This window comes from Stegodyphus dumicola, chromosome X2, assembly GCF_044657685.1.
Source record: "Stegodyphus dumicola isolate Sdum_Otavi_A_Nest chromosome X2, ASM4465768v1".
In the NCBI taxonomy this organism is placed as follows: Eukaryota; Metazoa; Arthropoda; class Arachnida; order Araneae; family Eresidae; genus Stegodyphus; species Stegodyphus dumicola.
The window spans coordinates 93,331,666-93,343,854 of record NC_140781.1 but is presented as its reverse complement, the minus strand read 5'-3'; the positions used below and the strand labels follow the sequence as shown (position 1 = coordinate 93,343,854).

The following is a 12,189-nucleotide window of genomic DNA, read 5'->3' as shown; positions in this document are numbered from 1 at the left end:
AATTCGGTAATCAGTTACTTGCCTGACTGTAATTAAATTGGATTTTAATGGGATCAACAACCATATTAAATACGGTACAATTATTTACAATCCATTTTTTACACTTTTACAAAATTTGAAACTTTGCAGATATTTGCCATTTGTGAAACCATTAACAAATGTTGTTATAATGCAATTTATATCATCAAGAAACTAAAGATAAGAAGGACGCCATTTTCTTATCGAATCTTAATTTTTGAGAATTATCTCATAATATTATTCTAGTATTTAAAACAAATATTGAACTATTTAGTTGCATTTCTCAATTGAATAAAAATTACTCGCAATTAATTCAAATCAGTAATAGATCAATTGCTGAAAACAATGTAGAGGATTTCCAAAAATTATCGGTGCTTTTCTAATGTTAAATACAACTTACGATGAGGAATGCAGATTTTTTTTTCAATTCAAAGCTTATCTAAACAGTGTTTTTCAAAGCTTTCTTTGTTGATATGGTACAATATTAGAGAAGATTCGGTAAGTTTGTCACCCACGTATCGCATACAAAGGCTCCGAGGAAATCGCCAAAGAAAGAACTCACAGACTGGAATGTGGAGACCTAGTCCGTCAATGAACTGCACTTCCACGACTTCCTTAGGGTCTTGCATCCAAGCACGTGTGGATGTTAACAATGGAATTCCTAAGTAATTATTTCTACAGAATGGAATTGCGCATTTGGTATGGTTTCATTAAACGAAAGTAAATGAGTCAAAACCATACCAAATGGTGTATGGCTTCAGCAAGGCCATTCAACACATCAGAATTTCTGGTGGTGATTCATTTTTCTTTAGGATTGAATATCAATATCTTCAAAAAGGATAACACGCCAGCAGAAAAAGAAAGAAAAAAGAAAGTTAGTGGGGAATATAAGAATATGGGTTTGGAGAGGGTTTCTGTAAAATAGAAAAACACTGGATTTTGTACACATTGCGACTGTCTTTAAAGAAATGAATAAAAGTGCACAAATAATTTTCAGACACCGCGATTGTATACTGCTTACTGCGATGGAAAATACATATGTGTCTGATCCTGAAAGATGCATGTACAGCAAATACTGCCATTTGTGGAACAACCCATTCAGAGATGCACTTCATGTCGCGTTTATCATTCAAAAGACATCCAAAAAATGCGATTTAGTTTCCATCCAACATCTATGTCGAAATTACTTCGATTCTTCATCAGTACTGCAACCTTTCGAATCGATCTCAGAGGTAGTACAAATAAGATTTGCAAAAAATTCGCTATCTCCAAGCCCAGCAACTTGATTTTTCACCAAAGCACGCTCAGTAATGGATTCCTGGCCTGGCATATGCACTTTTCTCAATCCTAATTCAATGTACGAGTTTCTTTTCTATCTACCCAACATAATGTTTCTTACAAAAAAAAAAAAAAAAAAAAAAAAAAAAGGGAAAAAGAAATTATTATAAGAATGCTTCTCACATAATCTATCCCACCCCTTTTTCAGAGAGATAAATCTAAAATATTTTTTTCCTTTTAATCATACGGGAAGGTAACTGGGAATTAATGTCCTGGAACAGAGATATACAAAATGAGCTGCACGCAGATGTGCCAGTCGATTAATTGGAGTACATACGCATTCCTTAATTAACTTTTAAATTATTTGGACGTAAACCTTAAACCGGAAAAAATGTAAATACTAAAGTAACAAATATAACATACGTAATAAAAAACAATTATGGTCACGTAGATGTCGTATGATGAAAATCTCACACATCATCTTTATTAAAATATGTTTCATTGAATAATAAAATAAAGCAACACACGCCAGTATTTCACATTTTAGTAGAAATGTAATTAATAATAAAACAGAAGCATCAGACATAACGTTAGCAGCAAACAAGCAAGCGAGAGAAGATTACGGTATGAATGCTAGATTAAAATAGGGAAGAAATTGTTCCGCTTTGTTTCTGTTGATTGTTTAAGTGTTTCGGTTTGCAAATTTAAAATTATTATTGGCCTAAGACTTTAATTTTACTTTTGCTGTTCATGGCTTTTCATGAATCATTAGCATTATGCAACAATCTCACGACAGGGGATAAGTTTTGAAATGACGCAGTTCGGAAATTTATTATAAGCATATAATTGAATATTTTGAATAAAACTGAGAAATAACCGAATTAAAAAGGAGATTCATGGAGCTATTACAAATTAAAGTTAAAACTATATCTCACATAATCATTATTTTATTTTACACCTCCCCCAAGAAAACACTTATATAAAAATACAAATAACAAAATACAAAAATAAACATAAATATATAAGCAATATAAATATATAAGTACATAAAATATAAAAGCAATACAAATTAGAAATCTTAAAATGATTTATAATGCTTGTTTTTTTATTATCCTAACAGTTAGGATTTCTTGTTTGTAAGATGTTTCAGAATACAGACATTTGACAAGTGACTAAGGACAGATACTTATAGATACTTACAGGCATACTTCTTTGAACTTACATTTATGACGTTTCTAGTGCCTAGTCTCAAAAATTTTAAACTGAAAACTATGTAGCGCCCTCTCATAAGAAACGTTTCGGTGAGCTTACATAGCCTGTAGTTTTGCAGACATTAATGCAATCATTTGTACCTTACACATATGGTAAATGGTCCAGTGGTTGAGGGGATAAATATATAAAAATCCTACTTCCGGTGTAAAGTCACTAATAACCGAGTGGTAAAACGTTGAACACTGATAGTTCCGACATGGGTTTGATTCCAGGAGAAAGGGCTGATTGCATGGGAGTTTTCGTGGTTTTCTCAATGTATAACATCTATAAGAGCCAGTTCCCTTAAAACATCCTCCACGAAGGCATCCCTCCCCTTAGACAAGTGTGCTTTGCCATAAACAATTGAACCAAATTACTTTGGGTATCATTATTCTAAAGAAAAGACCTCTTAGCTACAGACGCTAAAGAAGTTAATATAAAGAATTACAGTTCAATATGGATTGTATAGGACTGCAATGTCGACTAACGTACACGAAGTTCAACAGCTGGGCTTCAGATGTAATGCTATTGCCAGGAATCTAGATTTCATCAGGTAAACATCAGAGAAAATAAAAAGTAGTTAGAGTAGTAAACATATAACGAAGTTTTTTTCAAAATAATTTTAATTTTAAAATATAAATAATTAACTTCCCATTCTTAAATAGATATTAGAGCCACAGGTCCACAGAATTTATAGACGTCACAGCAACTTTGGATTGAATATGTCGTCACACATTTGACTGTTTAACCCGCCAGTCGCAAGGTCTCTGAATAACGCGTTCACTTTTTATCCAGAATATGCGCACTGTTCTTATCATGTCGACAGAAACTGTGATTTCCACTGCAGTTCGTAGGAAGAAAAAGTGTGATTTTTTTTACGCTTTTATGAATTTTGTATCCGCGGTCAAAGAGTTAACCTAAAAAATGTGCCCAACTAGTGGCTGAATCGCCGTAAAGTCGCGGAACAATAGTAATTCGATCTTTGTTCGATTCCAGGTGAACGGGCTGGCTACATGGGCGTTTTGGTGTTTTCCCCATGTGTAAAGTGAATAAGAGTCAGTTTCCCTTACAAAGTCCTTCGTGAAAAGGTATCCGTTTTCTTAGATAATAGCCCTCACCTACTCCTATGCCTTTAAAAAGAAAAAAAAAAAAAAAAAAAGATTTATTTGACATATAGTTTATCTTTCAATAATCCATTTTCATAGAAAAAAAAAACACATTCATTCAAGAAATTCAATTTTACTATATTTCCCGCTTTATAGAACAGAATGCAGAAAAGTTAGATGTTAAATCTTCCTCCATATTTTTCTACAGGCTAGGCGGACAAATTCTTCCCTTCCTCTATCGTCCCCTTCCCCCCTTGGTAATTACGACTGGACCGCAATTGAGCAGTAGTCTACGAGAGTAATGAAAACAGATAATGCAAAATACGGATAGTTTTGGGATTACTTTCATAAAACAGTTTCACCTATCATGGAAGGTTCTCGATTATATTGTATAGAAAAACTATTTCAGAACAACGCAAAACTGCCAAACTGTTATTTGATTCATTGTGAGGACAATAATTTGCATTTAGTGTATGCCTCAATTTAAATTTTTGATTTGCACAAGAAAGTATACATTAAAAAAATTGTCTTGTGCAAGCAGTTTTTATTTCAAAGAAAAGAGAGCGAACCTCCCTTTTATGAAAAAGAGAGAGAAGGACCAAAAAAGAAGCTGCAAAACAAAATCTCCATTATTCGTTGGATAAAAGAAATCACAATACATCACAGTGGTATCAAAAAGAAGGTCGAAAAGAAGATTAAAATTTCGGCTGAATACGCAAAAAGCTTCCTCTAAAAATAGCCCTGAGGAGGTGAAAAGAGGGTACAAACGCCAGGGATTCTTAGTACACAAACCTACAGACACTTTTGTGCCCTATTACACCCTCGAAGTCCCCAAACTGCACCGTGAAGGAGTGTCAATCGTTATATTTGTGCTTAAACGTTACATCTTAGGGACTACCCACAAAATTAAAACATTCATTTCCCGATCTCGTAGAAAGTTGCTTAACAAAAAGTAAACGATTTTTCGTACAATCGACGGTACAAACTATAAATATTTTTAACCATGTTACACTTAAAATTATAATAGAAATAACAAATGCAACCCAAGTATAATTTATAATTATATTTGAACCGTTATACGCTCTCATCAGTGGCCAAGTGACTAAGACCACTGAATAGTGTTAGTTTGGACCTACTATCTACTTTTCTTTCTTTTTGCCCAGGCGATGCATGGATGGTTCTTCCTATGTGTAACGCGAATAAGAGCCAGTGTGCCTTAGAAAGTCCTTCACGAAGGCATCCTTTATCTTAGGCAGATAGCTCTTGTGAGCTTTTCCCGTATTCAAATAACTTCTCATATGTCAATCAACATAGCTTTTTCTTACATTGAGTTTTACCTGGCCAGTCTTTTCCAATCATTGCTTATAGCTCAATTATTCTCAATTTTTATTTTACAAAATAACCTACAGGCATTTCATATTTAAATTGAATGGCTAATTGAATGGTATTTAAATTGAAACTGCATGGTAAGAAATGGTCGCAGAATATAGAAGCATATTAGTGTATTTCGGCAAAACATCTGAAGTTTAGTCCCTGGTTGTAAAAATATCAAGATACTCATGCAATATTAGACGGTTCCCTAATAGTACCTGCTTGTGCAGCTTGGATTTGAAGGCACCCACACTCGGCCTCTTGAGTGCTAACATCAAAGAGGATGGAAGTCTACAGTGAAGCCAAAAAGAACCTTATCTGTGAAACCCTTTATGACACACAGAGGAAGACTAAGAGTAAAAATATAAAAAGGACTGAAAAAGAAGCATTTACTAAGATCATTTTTCTTTCTACTTTTTAGATTCTTCTCATTCTTTCAACTTCACAGACAGAAAACCAGATTTAAAAATCTTTTTTTCCTCAAAACGCTGAGAGCTTAACTCGGAGGAAGAAATTTTTACGGCATTTAATTAACTTCTAATCTCAGCATTTGAATCTCGCTTTATGAGTAGCATCGATAAGGCATAATGATGTATTCTGTTGTATGGTGATAACGAGATTTTAAAACTTTATCAACTTTGTTAATGCCCAGTCAAAATGCCTCTTCTCCTTTTAGGAAAAAAAATTAACATCAATTGAAATCCAGAATTTTGGAAAGAACGAAGTTCAAAATCTGAATTTATAATAAAAAGAGTTTTGAGATGCAATACCCATTTACTCGCATATTTACTCTCATAATTTAGAAACCACTGATTTAATTTAGAAATCATTGATTTTTCTTTTGATTTACTCCTATCTGAATTCAAGAAATTAATTTCTTTGGTAAAGTACACTCTCATACCGGTACCTTTTATGCTTAAAATTTGCTGTAATTTATCATGAGGCTAACTACGGCGGCAATGATACAGCACTTATAAAATAATTCATATTAAATTTTTCATTTTCATTTTCAGCGGGCAAAATATAACAAATGAAAATCCAAGATTCACAAAAAAAGTTAAATTCTGATTTTGATGATTGCAAATGCTCACGTTCATTCTGAAATTGAAAGTCCAGAGTATATGACCTTTCCCCCTCCAATCTCATAAATCGTAAATGAAGCTGAAGTAAGACATCTACGAATCAAAACGGAAAGACGTTGGTATTCACGAACACAGTTAAAAGCTAATGAAGATGCTGCTTGCTGACTATCGTAAAGGAAGTTAAACGACCGCCAGCATTGCTTAAATATTTTAATAAACATCGAATGTTTTTAAAATGGCTAAACAAATACATAAGTAAAGGTTTCTATTTTGTTTTACAGAAAGATCCGTTTCTCGTATTTTAAAATGCATTCGTTTAGAGTATTTCAGAAAATTAAGATAATTTTTCTCCCTTAATTTTTCTCCCTTAATTTTGTTTTCTTGCTATATTATTCGCTACTTGCCTATGATTATTTATAGTTTTGTTAACATAACGGTATTAATAGACATATGTACCACATTTCTAATTCATTTTTTCCTTAAGAGATTCCAAAAACCTTGGAAAAGATTTTTAAAAAAATTAATAAAATTGGCAAGTGCCATCACGGAATATTCATCTTCTCTAACATCACAGGATCTCTGCTTCTTTAAAGAACTATGACTGAATCCCCTTCCTGAAAACAAGCTATAATACTATTTTCTGCATTTGCAGTTTCGTGATAAATTAACACAGAAACAAAAGCTGGTGCATTAAAGACAATAACTGTGACTTTTTCATTAGCACATTATTTTGTCTTTAACCCTTCTTCATAAAAACGGTATATAACGTGTAATCCCCCCTTCTATTTTCAAATGCTGAAATTAGTAAAAGAAGGGAGGAACGAGAAACTACATTATGTAGCTCAGAAACATGGTTGCCCACATTATCTCAAGGCACGAACCTCTTAAGAGATGCAATACTTCCGTTTAATTTTTCACTCTTTGCTTATTTTGTTCTCTTACACATTCGTGAATCGAGTTCTTGAGTTATTTTATTTTTTGAATTTCTGTCTTTTTTTCCTACTTTGATGTATTAAGTTGTTCCGGAAAGATTAATATATATATAAAACGAGACAGCCCTTTTTTAATTGTAATTTTGACTACCCGCAAAATGATTCATAACTTATAAGAATAATGTTTTCGGAACTTTTTCATGTTCCGTTCTACTAGTTTTTCTTTCAGTTTACTATATTTTTGTATTTTTCTGTTAATTTTCAGTTTTTTTATTTATTCATTTTGTACATTTTTACTTTGATAAGGATTTTATTCTTACTTTAATTTTAATCCAAAGAGTTTGAATGACATGTTGGGAAAGCTCTTCAGAAGTGTAAGACTACCTGAGAAATAATTTAAAAAATATAATTTACAACGGTTTAGAGTCTTACAATGTCGAGAGGAACGAAACAGGTTATTCAGTACTCATTAATCAACCCGGTTTAATGTTTTAAATTCTTACCCCTTGAGAAGCTGTTTGAAACATTAAATACGGGTGATTAATTTTTTATTTGGTAATTTATTTTTCATAGCTGCTTTAATTTTGATGATTTCAACAATGCTTAAACAAGTATAAACATCCCGTACTAAAAGCTTAGATGGCCATTTTTGACTAATCTGAATTTCCACTTTTACTTTTAAGACCTCTTAAATATTCCCCACCCTACACCTTTTCTCCTCAAACAAAAAGGATAATCATAATTTTCCTTCCTTTTCTTTAATCTTTTAATTCACTCCTTTGCAGCTTAACGCAGCATTTTTTACATTAGAAAAAATTTTAGTCCCCTACGTACTATTTTTTAAGAGTATATATATATATATATATATTTGCGTTCGTGAGCGCGTGATGATTTATCTGTAGATAACTTTATGTTAGCAGATAGCTTTCAACCGTTATATAGATGGAATGTTGGACTTTCAGACTAATGTGCGGAGTTCAATGCATAATTTATTCCTGGAAATTCTTGATACATATCTTCCATAAAGCAAAGCTCTCGAGGGCTATCTGCTTAAGGGAAGGGATGTCTTCATGGAGGACTTTCAAAGGGAAACTTGTTCGTGTACACGTTACACATGGAGAAAACCACGGAAACGCCCAAGCAACCAGCTCGTTCGTCTGGATTCGAGACCCGGACCAAACTACCGGTGTTCAGCGATTTTACTGCCGGCCACTGGTAGCCACCGCAGAAAATTTAAAATGAGGATATAAAGGGCTATTTCTAAATTAAAGTTAGTAATTTCCTTTCATATATTAACTTTACATAGTCCCTCTCCCTCTTCTAAAAGGAAAAAGTTTCGCGATAAAAAAGCCTTTGAGGAAAAAACCATTAGAGCGTTAGCAAATGAAGATGGATTTTGAACAATGCATAAAATATGTGCTTATTCAGTGAGAAAGAAAGGGTTTTCTTCAAAGTCATAGCATTTGCGTTTCACCATTCCCCCGTCATTTTGTGCATGAACTTTATCATATCTTGAACATTCAAAAAAATATATTATATAATATATATGTACAGTCCAATTTTTTAATGTCTTTACTTAGTTTTCTCTAAAAATATAAGTTTTTAAAGTTCCTGAAATGTTCTCTCCAACTGTTCTAAAAATTGTTCTAAATTTGGAGTCCTTTCCCCCCAAGAAATAATCGCATATTCAAGATAGCTACGCAGAATTGGTACAATTAATTAGTCAACACGATGGTTACTTGCTGCTTCAAACCTCAATGGAAAAGTATTTGCAAAGTCAAAACTCTAATTGAATAAAATATCTCTTTTTTCCTATTAATCAGCCTTTTTCTCTTTAAAGGGGGATATGTAAGATCTAAAAATATGTAACTCAAAATTATTAGCTTTAATCTGGCAATAGCCCTTTTTTAATTTGGCTGCCTCCCCTTTCTGTTTTAAACTACACTGCTGGCCACCCACATTGCAACACCAAGAAAGACAAGAGATATCACAACAAAATTTATTTAGTAGATAACATGTTGACCAAGTATCAAATGAGACTTTGGATGTGTTCTTGGGGTACAGTAGACCAAGCAGCTTCCACATGTTGCCAAAGTTGATCTGGTGTGGCAGCTTGAGATGTAATCTGGGTCAATTATTCAGCAACCATGGACCATATGTTTTCTACCGGCGAAAGATCCAGACAGCGACCGGCCAGGGAAGCAATTCAATCTGGCGATTGACGAAGAACCCTTGGACGATGCGTGCCACGTGTGGTCGCGCATTATCCTGTTGAAATATGGCTGTGGGCAAGCCCTGAATGTAAGGAAGGACAACTGGCTCCAACACCTCGGAGATGTAGCGCTGGCTGTTTAAAGTACCGGCAATGCCTATTAGAGGAGTGCGAGAGTGATATCCAATACCGCTCCATACCATAATACCCGGTGCAGGACCAGTTGTGGCGGTGCATAACGCAGCTTTTCAGCATCCTCTCTCCACGGTGTCTCGAATCCGACCATCGTGGTGTTGCAGATAGAAGCGTGACTCGTCAGTAAACACAATTTCATTCCATTCTGTCGCCCACATCCTTCTTTCATCGCACCATTGGCGGCGGAGACGTCTGTGGTTCTGCGTTAAGGGTAGACGAAGCCAAGGAGGTTAGAATAGAAGGAGGGAGGGTTCGCAGTTTCCTCCACTATCGGGGAATGAAGCTCCACGGAACAAGCGGCGTCCATGTTTGTAACTTCAAAACATTTGCCATACAGTAGTGAAACGTACGTGTTTCTCAGCTGTTAAATGCAGGGATTTTTCAGTAAAAATATCTTAAATTTATAATGAAATGCTTCGCTATTGTTAGTTTTTTTGTTTTAAAGTTATAAAGATGATATCCGTAATTTACTAAGTACAGAAAATCATTAAGAAATAGTTCGAAATCTAAATGATGTTTCTGCATAACTTCAAGAATTTGTATAGGTTTTATTATCAACTTGTTGGGTATACTTTCCAATTGTTTCTTTAAGAAGTGATATTTCTGATTTATTCGCAATATTATTACAATTTATTAAAGAATCACTTAGAATAATTTTTACCTGAAATTAATAGCAGATAATTATCTAAAAAAATGGTAACATGTTGCTTTTTTTTAAATGAATGTTTTAAATAGATTTTTTTCACAACCAACAACCTTATATCAAAAAGCAAATAAATATTAATAAAATAAACCAGATTTATGTGAATTCAATGATTTCAGTTTATGCGCGTTTCATATTTATAAATCTCAAAGAAATTACCCTGAATTAAGCTGAATTACAGAAATGTACCTATATAAATTTTTGGATATATCTTTTCACATGTTCAATTGTGTAAATATTTTACTTACGTTTATCGCAATACTGCCCAGAAATTTGTAAGCTTATGCAAAAACATTTTAACAACTGAACAGTTTATCTCGATCAAATGCACAAATTATATTCGTAACAGTTCACAAAACTTAAAAATGAATAATAATTCATGCATAAAGAAAGCGTTGCTTTATTTAACACTTTTACAATTCATAAAAATAGTAACAATTGATTTCTTACTTTTCATGAAAATTATGAAACTATTTACCTAAGCGTTCAAATCATACAGTTTAATTACTAGCACATACCATTGTATGTTAAGGAACGAAGACACCAGCTGTAAGCAAAAACATTAAAATGTATTTAACATGTTTCGATTATTATTAAGTCTTTTTTTTCACATCTGGAAAGAAAACAACATGACATTGTGATATTTTTTAACATATTTATGAAATTACACACACACACACAAAAAGAAAATCAATACTTACGAGTGAACAGTAATCTCAGGAATATTTTTTGAAAATCTATTTGTGCATCCATATGCAATATAAGCTGACATGCTTCAAAAAGAAAAGGAAGAAAAAATGTTACAATTACAGACTTCCTTGCACAAGTCACAGTGATAACAGTAACATGGCCGCCAAGCTTCACCGTTTGAGTTGAACCTTCCCTCCTTCTATTCTAACCTCCTTGGACGAAGCAATGGACGTCTTGCGGACAGACCACTCTGCTCTAAACGGCGTTGAATGGTACGCGCAGACACTGGATGATGCGTTACAGAGTGAATGTGCTGTGATATGGTTCGTAATGTGACTGAGCGATCCGTCACTGCCATGCGCACAATGTTCCTGTCATCACTTGAAGTGGTGCACTGAGGTGGATGCGATAGAACATGTCGGTCCGCCGTACCTTCCTGCATCCCACGGTCACATATCCGCATTACAGTTGTTTAGTGTCGTCCAACACGACTACCGATTTCCCTGAAAGATAATCTACACTCTCGGTAGAACACTATCCTTCCTGTGTCGAACTCGGATACTTGATCAAATGATGATCGCTGTTTACTACGAGACATAACTGATCGGGGTTTTTTCCCCCGTTTTGAAAAACCACAAGAAAGAACACAATTGCCGAACTTGAAATCGACGAAAACTCCAAGCCTTAAATAGCGCTTTGAAGTGGCGCCACAGGCGCGCGTGATGTGCGACTGCGCTGAAATTCTAATCATTAGCATAGCTCACCTCCGCTAATGCATGTTGTAAATTTCATGTTATTTTCATGCTTCCTTCAGGGTATTGCATTTATTGTGGCCAGCAGGGTATTCATAATAATTTTTTGCACTGCGTCTTTCCAAATTAATTCGTTCATGCTTGCTTACGTAGTCCTTCTGCTCTGCAAGTGGCTTTCATCAAATCGCACAGCTCAAAGCAAAGAAATGAAGTCTATAAATACCACTGCTACTATTGCGCAGCCCCTTTTTTTTCCTGCTTCGCCTTGCTGCTAGCCAAACAAAGTTTGCTTTCCGCTTCTTACTTTGTCTAAGACGATGTAAGCTACCGAATCCATAAATGGTGCTGTGTGAATCTGTTTATGCGTATCAAGGCTTGTTCTAATACGAAAATCAAATCATGTGTTTAAATCAGAGGCCACGTCTGAAAGGTTTTCTTCTCCGTTCTCTCATCTTAAGTAGCCACGGAACTGTTTTTCGAATACACGAGTATTCTCAACTACTACATTATATATATATAAAATGCTGGTAAACAGTCTAACAGGAAGTATTTATTTATAACATTGGATCCAAAACAGAACAATTCTATAAAATACCATA

General features: G+C 34.2%; 1 protein-coding gene across 2 annotated transcripts in view; it reads right to left on the bottom strand.

Moving 5' to 3' along the window:
• Positions 1–12,189, bottom strand: part of LOC118199391 (LHFPL tetraspan subfamily member 2 protein-like) — a 221,012-nt gene that overhangs the window by 114,694 nt on the left and 94,129 nt on the right. The window lies entirely within an intron of this gene.